This window comes from Tyto alba, unplaced genomic scaffold (assembly GCF_018691265.1).
Source record: "Tyto alba isolate M040663 unplaced genomic scaffold, T.alba_DEE_v4.0 Super-Scaffold_9, whole genome shotgun sequence".
NCBI classification, from domain to species: domain Eukaryota; kingdom Metazoa; phylum Chordata; class Aves; order Strigiformes; family Tytonidae; genus Tyto; species Tyto alba.
Genome location: NW_024881330.1, coordinates 14,118,863 through 14,132,885, shown reverse-complemented (window position 1 = coordinate 14,132,885; position 14,023 = coordinate 14,118,863).

The following is a 14,023-nucleotide window of genomic DNA, read 5'->3' as shown; positions in this document are numbered from 1 at the left end:
CAAAGAGAAAGCTGAGTTGTTGTCATTCTAGGGCCTTAATCTAATGACAGTGTCCTCCTTTGATTTAAAACTCTTTTTAGGAGGTAGAAAATATCTCTCCCCATCTACCCTTTTTATATTTTATTTTTATTTTTTTGTCTTAAGAATGTGGTCCTTGTTGTTTTGTGATTTTTTTTGTAATGCATGGTTTTATCATCAAAGTTAGTCTGGTTCCTGTTGCTGGCTATCATTTAAGAGATCCAAGCCCTTGGTAATATCGAGAACAAAAAAGCATTGAATTCTGTACCTATAGACAATGCTGTATGTCTCTAAATATATGATATGACCAAAAGGCTCTCCAGGAGCCTTCACCTTTCAAGTGTTTTCAGATCCATGCTTTAAGAATCTGTTTTGATATAAGTGATGCTTGCTGGGACAGGTATCTAGCTAGACAGATCTATCATTTTTAATCACTTGGTAGGTAAAAAGCACTGAATGTGTTTCTTCATTCTTTTCTTGCTTGGTTTCCTGTAAGAAAACCCAGCAAAACACCTCTAAACATCAGTCCATTTCCACACAGACCATAAATGTTACCTCTCACACACAGATACTTGTCCACGCACAAACACACATTTAACCTGTTTTGTGTTCTTCCTTGTAAGGGCTGTTCTATATTATTGGTTGGAAGCAGACAAAAAATTATCCATTATGATGGCTGAGATTTTCAAGTGAAAGCTCTGGTGTTACTGCCCTCCAGCTAACATCCTCACTTGCTGTTGGCACTTATTAGGCCTCTTCAGAGCACACTTACTTGTACAAGGTGCTCCTTCAGAGTGTTGCAGAATTTAGAGTATGAAGATGAATAAGGCAAAATTAAGATACAGTCATTGCAGGCTGTGGTGTTCCTGAGCACATGCAAATGAGTTGCACGTTGAATTTTAGCTCCTTGGAAGTATAATGGTGCTGGAGAATTGCCTGTCCAGATGTAAGCATGAACTTTTGGGCTGAGGTGCTTGACTCTCCATGTCACACCTGAGGCAAGATTTCAGGATATCTGAATTTTATCCCTTAATTTTAATATAAAACAAATCAACAAAATTTCATCTTCAGTTGTGGACCTATGTGAGGATAAAAAACCTTTAGGCCAAAATCAGTAATAACAATAGTAAAAGCATAAAATAAATTTCTCCATCAGTTAAATCTTTCAACACATAGCTTCATTTCAAAAGCACCAAAAGCCAGTTACTCCCCTCCAGCCGCTATGGCTCTGCTCAGTATACACACTTAAAATTTTTTTTACCACTTCTTTAGATATCTAAATATACACCTGGCACATGTATTTTTAACATCTTCCCTTAGATTTTTGGTTCTAACATTTGTAGACACAGATTTACGGCAAAGTGATAGCTATTTTAATCTATATCCAGATGAAGCTTTTTAATGCTACTTGTAGAATTATAATTTCAAAATCTGCTATGTAGTTTTGAAATATACTTCTCATGCTTGAGTTCATGTCTCCTAACTTTGTATATCTAAGTATTAGCTGTTGAGTCTAAGATGGTCACTTACACTCTCTCTCACTTTTCAACAGAGAAATGTAGACACTACTGATGACTGTTCATCCCTTAGAATGCTGCATAATTATTATATTATAATAACATTTCAAAGGTTATTTGGTTGAGTGTTTCATGAGGAACCTTGGGTGATCATTTAAAGGAAGTGCCCAATCCTTAGGCAGCTAAGTGAGAAAAACCTTACCCTTCAGACTTGACTTCAGAAATCTTGGCTTTCACCATAGTTAAAACCTGTTTTCTTAAGGTTGACCAGTATAACTAGAATGCTGCATAGTTATTATATTATCTGCTATTCAGAAATGCTGATGGAGGACATCTGAGAAGTGCAGATTGATAGTCTAGAGTCTGACTTGTTTCCTGATTCCCACATGAAAATGGCTAGGCTGAGCACTGGTTGGTTTTGACTTAAAGCAAAAGGAAGGGAAGAGAAGATCAATTGAAAGATGCCTCTCTCTGTCAAGATTGTATATTCAAATACACAAGGAGATGATATGAAGAACTCATTTTGCAGCAGTCTGGTTGGGGGGTACTATTTGTATTTTTTAGATGAACCCCCTCATATAAATGAATAATTTTTTTTTTTCCTGCAAAAAGATAGAGCTTGACTTTTTGTATGAAATACATCATAACTTGCAAAATGGGATGAAACTCTCATGAACAGACAACTTGAAAGAAAGTAACTGTCTTTTGATAAACAGATGTGGGTTCAACTGCAGATGTTATCAATAAAAAATAAAATGCCTGACAACAGGGAGATAAATAACTGAACAATAACATATAAATTCACAATTTTCTGTAAAACTAAGTCAGGCTGTTAGAATCACAGCTTCTGTTTCTAATAAAATCTTAGATATTTTTATTCTATAGATGCTAGTTGTCCTTCTCTTAGGTGATATTCATCTGCACAAAATACACATGGAAAGCTACCAAAGTGTGGTCTCGAATCTCTCTGTAATTTTATGTTGGTGGGCTTACAGACATATTCAGGGTGCCTTGATCTAATCTGAATGACATCAGGTTATATAAAATTACATAAATATCCACAGTAGAAAAAGCAATATTCTGTTCAGAATAAAAAAAAACAAACTGCAACCAAACCAACCCTCTATAACCAATACCCCAGATCTCTGGTTTCCATTCAAAAAAGCCAAAAGAATGAATAGGCAAGGTTATTGAGGTGGCTTCCTGAGCCACACTTCTAGCATAAAGCAACCAAGGATGAATTTGTGTTTAGATTTGGCTGATTCAGTGGCTCCAAATCAAAGCTGTGGGTCTGGTTCCTTAAAATGACCAACACAACTATGATCGGCAATTGCATCAACATTAGGCAATTTTGTAATGTTTCATGTGGCTTACATCTGTGTCTAGAAGGCAGGGAAAGCTACTTTTTTTTTTTTTTTTTACAAGCATTATTTTTCTTTTGTAAGAGAAAAAGCAGTGTAAAGTCTTATCCCCCCCGAAAAAAAAAAAAAAAAAAAAACAAACCAAAACAACAAACCAAACCCCAAACTCTTTAACATTTCATATTTTTTATTTGTTTCAAGAATAAATACTTACAAAAAGGCTAAATCTCGCTAATAGTTTTGCCAACATATATTGGTTATATTTCCTTTGTACTCCTTCATTTGTGATTGACACCACCTTAAAGAAGACAAAGCCATTATTATTCCTACTGCAAGTGGAGAAGAAAATGTCCTCTGATTAAAAAAAGAAATAAGTTTCACATTATATCACAGCAATTCATTGTGTAGCTTGGGGCAAGCAATTCTAAATTTGAGTGGTGGGTTATGGGGCTCTTAATTGAGATATTTGTCATTTACAAAATGAATTTACAATATTTGAAGTCTTTAGAAACTTGTGTATTTTTGTGGTGAAAAGCATCATTATGGTATTGGTCATTTTGTTAGTGAATGAGTTATTGGGAAGCCAAGTGTTATGCCACATCCCCCTCTGCTTTCATTACTGGCATCCATGATGACCTTTCCTTCTGTGGTCTGAGGTCAGATTTGGTGACTTGCACCTTCAGTGCTCCCCCTTTCCCTCACACTCCCTGAACCTTACTGTCAATGTCCCTCTGATGTTTTTAATTTTCATTTGCATTTTTCCAATCACTGAACTTCAGTGAGACACGTGTCCTTCACTGAGCCTTGCGTATGCTGGTAACAGAGAGCTGTGGGTATTTGAGGGTGTGCCCTGATTTACACAAACTGCTGTATTTTACATTTCTGTTCATGACAGAAAACTTGCCCCAAATTCCAGCATTTAATGGCAGCACATGGAGACTCACTTTGATGCTTTGGCCAGTCTGAGTGTCCAAACTGGCTCAGTGACAAGACTTCCTTACTTATATCCAAGGATTCACGGACTCCTAGGCAAGATGTGCAAATTTTAGCCATTTTGTTTCAGCAGTTTTGGTTCTCATGCAGTCAGAGCCCAAGGGTATTGATTTGAATGCCTAACTGGAAATGAGAGCCTGATAAACACAGAGCAGAGGGCCAATGAAATCCTGTCATAAATATATCAAGCAAACACAAAGCCCTCCCCGACCATCAGCTTCATTCCAAAAATGTAGTTAATGGAAGATTCATGTGCCAAAGAACTCCTGTTACTGGATCATGGGGAGTTGAGATATTACTGATTCCTGCATCTTCCTCAGTATTTCCAGCTATGTGACTAGATCTCATATCCTCCTCTGCACTGTCCCAGTAGCTGTAGAAACCAATGAAAATTTTATTGAATATGTGAGATTCACTTGATTCACTTATTCAAAGTATGTGGCTGCACTATCTTCCAAAACACTCTCCACACAAACAACCCATAACTTGGCCAAAGCTAAAAAATGTTCTTAAATACACTTCTGAGGTCAGAAGCTCTGTGATACCACTGACTGAGTGCGATAGCTGCAAACATTGGTAAGCACATTTCATATGATGTTCTGATGAAGGAAGTGCTCATAAATGTTGCTGATGAGAGCGCTGCTGGCTGCCGCCACTCAGAGGAAGCCCATTGAGGCTCATTTTTAAAAGTCACAGATACACACTGGAAAATCCTTGATATTTATTTTTGGATCCAGGGCTAAACCCTGGCTTTGTAGAGGTGAGGAGAGTTTCCATTGATTAGATTAGGGCCAGACTTCTTTTTCCAGCTTGATTTCTTGCTGAGCCCAGTCTCAAGCTGCTTCCTGAAAGAGAGGCAAGGACAGTTTTGCATTTTGTGTTCATTAAGGGCAGGGTCTGAGGCTTGAAATCAGCCTTAGCTACCACTGTTGCGCTAACCCAGTGATTAACAGGAGTTTGATAATGACACAGTCTGAACACAGACAGTATAGATTTTAGTTCGGAGTATCTGGCAGATTACTAATCTTTGCAGCTGCTGATGAGAAATTTGTCTGCTAATAACAAACAAATTCTTTGGAAAGCTCAGCTTCGCCATCAGAAGCAAAAATGTTTCTCATCTTCTTTTATTGCATATATTTTTAAATTCTTGCCTCATTTCTAGGTGCAAAATAAGAATACTTAGCTCATCTCACCTTTTTTGTCTGTAGATTTTCATCCTCAGAAATAGTTCTCCAAGGAAGGCCAGGCTTACTACCCTCTTTGCAGATGGGGAAACTGAGTCATATGCAGAGGTGACTTATGTCATTGAGAGGAAAATGGAAAAAACAGCTGCATAAGCTGCTCTTTATGGTCACTGCCCAGTTGCTAGCTTCCTTAAATGTCAGTGCCACAGGGTTTAAGCTAAAGCTAATGGTGGTAAATACAAAACTCCCTTTTGACTTAGATGGGCTTTGAAATCAACATATATAACCATATATATATATTATTCCACAGTCTCAAGTGATTTTATCACTATAATACCTTGACCTCATCTAAAAAGCATTAGATTGACACAGTGATTACAGTTCCTGTGGTCAGTCAACAGTAACATTATCACCATTGCTGCAGGATGACTGAGAGGTTGATTAAACACAACTAGAGGAAGGTTTGCTCAGTAAAAGATGCCAGGATCCCATTGCTATGGATCCCAGTCTCAAGCAGACTTCCCAGACCTAGAAGTCTGCCTGCATTGGAGCATTCAAAGGTTTCACTCTGGCTGGATGCTTCTGAGTGACTGCTGATGGGATGGGTCCAGCTCTGCAGAGTACATGAACCACACCATGCCACCAGAGACCATAGGAGATGGTCCTGGCCTTCTCTGGTGCAGAGGCAACATTTTCTAGGAGGTAGAGCCCCCAGAGTTACCTGCTTAGCCCAGCACTGGATCTCCAGTTCTTCCTCTCACCTCTCATATTTCTGCTCTTCCTGATTATGAGGTCTCCGCTGCTTGGCCATGGGTCATCTATTGCCTGTGGCAAGGTCAGGGCTGGGCAGCATGCAGGCAGCTCTCCCTTCCAGAAGAGTTTCCCTTGGGAGCAATATGGCACTGCATCCTCCTACTAGCTCTAGCACCCCGACCAACATGCATGCCTGCTCAGTGTGTTCCAGGTGCAGGAGGGAGGCCACAGTGCTGTAAATAAGGCTGTACCATGTGAGAGTCTGATCTGGTAGGCATTTTTCTGATTTTCCCTCCCTTTGAGTAAAACATCACCTAAAGCATGTCGCCTTGAACTGCCCAGATGCATGAGGTATCGCCAAATGTATGTGTTTCTGTGGGTGCTGTGCTTTATCTGGGAGTTTGCTATGGGAGTGACCATTGTCAACGCTGAGCGCTCCAGCTCTGACGTTCAGGATGGTGCCCGGGGTCCCTGCGAGGCTCCAGGGGGTCAGTAAGCAGCAATGTGGCTCTTCCGAGGTCTGGGTGGGAGGCCACAGCTGGCAATACTTGCAGCTGCTCCCTGGGTCTGCCTACTCCGCTTCCTTTAGGCCCATGCTCACTCAACACTTCTCTAAGTCTTTTCTAAAGAAAAGGGAGTAATAGCAGCTCCAGGGAGCCACACATATTTTTGTTAAATTATTTTTAAAGTTTGTCTTTTCCTAAATGTAAGAGTTCAAACCTTCTAAGTCACATGAGTGTTACTAATCAACATTTTCCTGCCCAGCCTGTTGAAACTCCCACTAACTCATTCTGAGTCCTCCATTTAAAGACATGATAACATTTTGTATCCAATTTCCCCTACAGTTAGATTGTACAAACACTGTTAGTCTTGCTGAGAATGAGACTATCAGTAACAAAACACTCCATCAACTTTCAGGCTTTAAAAAGCTCCCCCTTTTTTGTTATCAGTCCATTGTGAATCCCTCTGATCAGGTGTTAAGAAGCCAGACTATTTTCCCTTGATAATCCTCAAGCACTCTAAATATATATTCACTCCTCAGACATCAAATCACATTCACTGTAAAGGTTTTTTGTTTCCCATTCACTGCCTCATGTTTGTAGATCTTTGTTGTTTAAAATAGCCCATGTTAATTCTTCATAATAGCACCAATAGTATCAGAGAAAATAATTGTTTTTAAGGAATGGAACAGCCCTTATTTATGCTGCTGGAATGTCACAAGTAGTTTATTTGATTTATGTTAGTTTATCCATACACATACATTTTTATGAATTTTATCAGTGATCCAAATCTATCTGTCAAGAACACCTCATTTCTGCATGATGGGTAAAGTATCTTCAGTGGATCATGACCATAAAACAGAATAGAGCTGAATTCTGTTTTGTCCTTGGAAGACACTTCAGCTTTCTGCAACTGTTGTTCCACCTGAAACAGCTGAACTCTTTTTTTAATGTATCAGTACCTCTTATTACACTTCAAACATGCTTCAGGCCTGATGGATTCTCCCTTCTGGGGGATTCCCAAAACAGAAATGGGAACTGGACAGAAGGCATCCAGTAACTGAAGAGCCCTGAGGTTAAAAAAATTGTATGAGAACACAAAATATTTATGTTCAAAATTTGTATAAGAACACCATTAACTCCTGCTTCATTATGCAGTTTCTTCTATGGAGTTAAGGATGTATCTCTTGGGGAGAAAAGGCAAATAATGACATTGACTGAAACTGTGTTCTGGAACTGCACAGATTTTCAGTCAAAAAGCTCTTAGGACTGTATATAGGAAAGTTTCTAACATTGTCCCTGCTATTCTTTTTTCTGTATCTTTGTTAAAAACTGTAAAATATTTTAATGTTGATTTTTGCCTCAGAATTCAATAAGTCAAGGCCATAATATTTGAAATCTAGAGTCATTGTTTAACTATTTAAATTAATTATTTATTTTTCAAACCAAATATTTAAAATAAATTAATTTAAATATTGCATGCTGCACAGGGAAAAGTCTACATTAATATTTTCATTTTTCTGGTTTTATATTACATTAAACTCTTTACAAACTTTCCCTAGAGGAACACCATCACTGCCCAGGAGATCAATATGTGAAGAATCTACCCATAAATAATCATAAACTCTTTTCATGCCCACTAGAATCTTGCAATTAGCACCCAATCAGTGTTAAAGGTATTTTCTTCTTAATATGTGGAAAAAATCCCCACTTTTTGCAGACGGCTTAAAAACCGTCTAACCATAGATCTAAAAATTCTAAATAATATTAAAAACAATGGTTTAAATTATAAGAAATAGAGCAGATAATGAATGAGGGAAAGAAAATGAACCATAGAAACTATCTTCAGAGAAAAAGTAACACAATGAACTTCTCCGATTGCATATGATCCTTCTGCCCTTTGTGTGGAAAACTTTCCCCCCTACTGCAGTATTACTGATTTCCTTACCCTTAAACTAGCCCAAAGAGTGGTGTTGGTGTTGAACATCCTCTATGAAGATTAATTTACAGATTATTCTGTCAGTATTTTTTTTCTCCTCTGTAATTTTTAAGAGTTTTATATTTTCTTGGTGTTTCAATTTTAAATTTAAGCTAGGTATCTTTCAGTGCCAGACAAAATAAAGATAAAGCAGAGACAAGATCAATCAGTAAAGTATTATGGAACACATTAATATCAATCAACATGATTTTGTGGAAAATAGATATTCTGCTATTTCATTTTTTGATGAGAACACATTTGTTAATAAACATAATAGTTCAGATTTAGCATAAGTGTATTCCTGCAAAGTCATTTGGTTCAGCATCATAGCAGTTAAAATGTCAATATAGCACACATTAAATGGATTAAGATCTGGCCAGCTGGCAGATTTCAAAAAGTATTTGTTGATGGAGAATTGTTACCAAATGGACGTGCTTCCATGGAAATTCCCCAGCAGTCTGTTCTGTCTTTAACACTGTTCAACATTTTACCAAGTCTTTATTGGGATGTTTTGTAATAAGCTTTGATTTTTCTTGATACATCTGACAGATTAGTTATCTTTTAGTGATGTACATGTTTTTTACAAACATGTTAGTCTCTTGTTAGACAGGTTTTGCTGTAATTCAGTGTGTTGTCTCTTGTGTCCTGGACATAAACTTTAACTTTTTAAGGTTTATTGTGAAGTTATACATAGATTTCTATCTATTTTTCTCTTTCTCTCAGAAAAAAGATGCTGCCATTAGAAGTTGTGGTGCTCAACTCAAGCAACTGGAGATTCCAGTCTCTAATAAGTTGTGTTATGGAATGGAAGAAAATTTTGTATCTTTCATCCATGAATGGTTTCGTTACATATTGGAAGCCTCTACTTCTGAACCTGCAAAAGAAGTTTAGCTCCCACTTAGAGGAATCTCTTTAGCTTTAATCTGAATGAGAGATGCATAATTCTGGTAATGTTTTGCACAAATATAATGTTCTTTATTTAAGGATGTTGCAGCTCTGAAAAATATTAAATAATTAGGATGACAGCACAGTAATATAATAACAATAACCAAAGCAAAGTCACCAAAACCAGTGCTAGCAATGACACTTATGGTATAAGTCTGCTGATTTGAAGGCTGAGAAGCCACCCTGAGTACTGTGAGAGGGAGATACCCTCAGTCGGTAACTGTTCAGAAGTTAAAGAGTCTGGAAGAGACTAGTGGAATAAGATGAAGTGAGAATATTATTTGAGCATTTTATTTCAGTATTTGGGACCATTTCTTTTATGAACAGCCAGATTTTAAAGAGGGAGGGAGCATGGTATCATTCTTCACACTGCGGAAAGGAGGTGCTAGGCAGTTTTTAAGTTTCAGAGGAAGATAATGGTTGTGCAAAGGGTGTCCTCTGGTTTTGGAGTGAGGCGTCTGTGGATTTTGCATGTCACCAACCCTAATAGAAGAACTGGATCACCACAGGGGTTGTTGTGAGAACCTCCCCTTCACACTAGAAGAGGAGCCAACAAATTAACAGGCAAAGCACAAATAGGTAGTGGGAAAGATTACTCAGGAAAAAACCTTGTTGGAACAACTAGCTAAGCTCAATTAGCAGAACAACTAACAGCAGCCCTAGTCAGTGGGAAGAGACAACCACAAACATTGTCAGTAGAAATCACCCACCAAGAGTGGCAGTCAGGGAACGACTGTTTGCAAATGGGACTGTGTCTGGCTGTGAGTGCTGTGAGCAGGATCACCTACTCCTAGCAATGACCAGGGCAGTCACAGAGGCCAGCCAATTGCCTCAGGAGACAGGTAGAGATCAGGGATGACTCTGCTCTAGGATAACCATCCTACTACTGAGAATTGCCTGACTCTGGATCAATAGCCATGAGTGGGATGCAGCAAGAAGAGGATGTCCATGGCTGGCACCAAAGCACTGATATTTCAGAACTCTCTCTTAGCTACTGTGGAATGAACAGGTACCTCAGGGGGAAATGGGATCATGTTTCCTTCTCTTGCTTGAATTTTCTAGGCTGGAAAGATGTGATTGGAGTTCAAGCATGTGCTATAGAAATGTAGTTACAAGTTAAATTTTATGTAGGTTGGAAAAGAAAATAAAAAGCATTATGAGACTCATGGTTTATACTTTAAAAGCAAAATACTAGTGGAAAATTTGCTTTCAATTACTTACCATTATTATGTTCAGGTCTCCTTATTTACACATGGTTTGCCTATAGCTGGTAGCTCTCAAACTCTGGCTTCTGTTTCTTTGTTCTGAGGAAATCTTGGCCATGCAGGAGTTAGATGGCTCTGATGTCATCTTAAATGGGTGATAAACCCAAACTCAGAAAAATGCTTTTGCTCATAAGAGCGGAGAATATCCTTGTACCAAGTATATTACTTGTAAAGATGTATATATATATCTATATCTATATATCTATATCCAGGCATATCTCTACTTTATTAAACTGAATTTAGAGCTACTCTAAAACTTCCCCCTCCATCCCCACAATTAGATATTGTGTTATGACTTTTTGCCAGTTTTACTCAGTCTGCTACTCAGATCTATAGGGTGCATTGTGGGACTTTTTGAATAATAGGATATGGCATGACTTGAAGAAAGAAGAGGTTCTGGCAGTAGCAGTTCACAGTATTTGTTGGAGAATTTTTAAAGAACTAGAATTTCACGTCATTAGTAATAACGCTTTGCATTTTTCATCTGAAGATCAGAAACCAATGGGCAAATGTTAAGCACTTCTGTTTCACAACAGCCTTCTGTATTTGAGATACGTATCTGATGGACTTGAAGGATGAATCATGGAGAAGAGAAGTGACAGGCTAGAAAGCAGTACCCTGTTGAGAGGTCAAATCTGTCCATTTCTGCTGAAAACAAGAGGAATTTGAGGGTTTTTGCAGGGAAAGAATTTTCACAGCCATACATCCAGTCTCCTGCTCTGCTCACAGACCAGCAGTGTTTCACTTTTGTAATACTGTCTTATCTCTATAGTTCAGTGAAGGGACATCAAACAAACCTCTGTGGTTTTGTTATATTTGTGTCTCAGTGGCCTGTGTGGTATTCTACCTTCTGGCAATGTTTTGTTACTTATACTCATGACTGGAGTATTCTAAGAGCTAAACAGACAATACTGGTGAGTAACAACAAAACATCTCAGTTTTCCTTAGCCTGGTAAAATTATTGGCAAATTCAGTGCTGAGTTGCAGACTGCAATTTGCTCTCTTTTAAAGTACATGGAAAACTGCTGTGAAACACAAGCTGTCAAGATTACATGGTGTAAGCAATTATCTTCTATCTTGACTGGACTGATGTGGGTTGGGCACACTTGTTTCCATTGTAGTCAACTCATTTCTAAATGAAGTTGCAAACTGGTAGGCAGAAGTGCAGAAAAAGGTGTCATTAATGTTTCAGTGTGGCTGCTACTGGATGTCACAGCATCTGCCATACTGACCTCTGCTCTCTGATAAAGCAATAAAAAGAGAGTTCATTGATCATTTAATACAATGCAGGTGTCTCAGGGCTTAGGTCTTCACAGACTCCACTGTGAAGCAAGTGAATCGATTTCAAAGCTTCAGAAAAGCCTGAAATGAGTAAAAGTAAGTTTAGAAATAACAAAGAGAGAATTGAATTTAAAACTCCAAATTTAGGCATGAACAAAGGATAAAATCAAACACCAGTAAGCAGAGATATGCTCTTTGGGGTCTGTTACTAGTAGCGCATGTGCAAAGAGGAGAGAAAGACACACAACGCATAACCTCCTGCACCCCTGTTATTTGAGAAAGGATCATGAGGGAAAAAAAAAAAAAAAAAGCAACAGCACCGTATGAGAAGAACACACACTTTTCTCACTGTTTTCCTTCTGGTGAGAGTCATGTATATGTTGAATATTTCACTCCTCCAGCCACAGCAGCATACTCTAAATAGAGTTTTATTTTGGTTCAGTGAAATGAGATAATATATAGTAGCACAAAATGCCTCACATAGATATAATAGCTAGTTTACAAAGTAGATTTAACCATAACAATGAGGAACTCCTGGCTTATAGAATTGCATAATTTATAAATTGAAGCACAGACTAGGCCTTGGGGTACGTGATCCAGGGATGGAAGTACAAAACATCTTTATTAATATAATAAAATATTTTACCCATAGATAAACTAAATCTGAAGTAAGCTTTTCTTCTGAGGCTTCCTCTGTCTGTCAGATTTCTGTTTGTTTGTAAAGTTTACATGCTTCCTGGGTTTGACCAAAACCAGGGCTACTGAAATAACTTCAGAAATGTTATCACTCTGATGTTTCTGAGCCAGCTAGGATTAGAAACGACTGGAAAAGTTATGGAAGAGCCTGTTTTCATGAGATTTCCATCCAGATATCTAGACCAAAGGGGTTTCTTGCTCTGTGAACTTACAGAATACCTTTCAGTGCTCTTTGATGTGAACTCCTTGTTTCCTGTAGCATAAAGAAAAGTCCTCCCTGCATTGTATCTATGCAAATTACAGCAAATAGATCAATATAAGATCACCTTTTAAGACCTGACCCTTTGTTTGAACTGTTAGCACCTGAAAGATGAGGGGTTTTCAGGTCTCAAATCTGGGTATGACAGTTTGTTTGTAATACCTGTTTTTTTTTGTTAGCCCATATAGGGGGCTGACTGCAATGAGCTAATGTTATTAGTTCCCATGAACAAATAACAATTAGGTCCTAATTCAACTTCTTTTGGTTAACTAAATCTACATATGTGGGTAGTTATCATTGTTCTGATGATCCACAGCAAAATCTTAAAACTAGAAAAATACTGTTTTATTATCTATCCTTTGAGGTCCATGCAATAAGCATAGGAAATACTGTATTCTTTTAAGCCCACAGAAGCCAGAAAGTACAGAGTTAAAGTTCTAACTCCATCCTTAGGGTACGTTGTTTTCTTTAGACAATTACCTGTGGTCTCAGTCTGTTAGATGATCTCAGCTCCACATTTGCAGCAATACTGAGACAATTGACATAGGGATGAAGTTTCAACTTGAAAGATCCCTTGTGTTTGTGGATTCAGGTCAGACATTTAGTGTTACCTGAACTTAATTGCTGTTTGTTTTTGCTTTGCATTGTCTTCTAAAAGTCAGTCCAGGGATAGAGGGAGGCCTGGGAAAAACAAACTACTTTGCAGATGAAAATGGCTTCAAAAGCAGCATTAGGACCACCTCCAAGTCTAAACAAAGCTCTGGCAGAAAGGTTATCTCCTTGCTCCCCAAACCTTACCACTTCCTCCAGAAGCCCTGCTTTACTCTTTTCAGGCTATAACAAAACCCAAGACTGCTATTACCTTACTCTTGTCTCCCATATCAAGTTCAGTCTGCTTGTGTGGTCAATGCGGCCCTACTTTGCCTCCCTTTCCCAGTTTTGCCCTGGAGTTTTGCTTCTCAGTCCCATACAAGGAGACTGGGTGACATGACTGTTAGTGACCACCGTTAGGTCACAGTTACCTCTAGTATCTTCCTATGGTTGTCATCTTTGATTAGCAAATGCATAGTCCTGCTTATCCTTTCCTGAGTTAGGCCAAGCAACCCCCCTTGGTTTTGGGCCTCCTTTAAAAGTTGGATAAGTCTGGCAAGCATTTTTAAATGCTTCAAGCGCTGCTGAAAGGACTCCACAGTTAGAATATGCACTTTATGTTTTGTATGCATGTTCACATCACAGTGTTTCTTTTTAATATTTTAATGTAGATATAACAAGT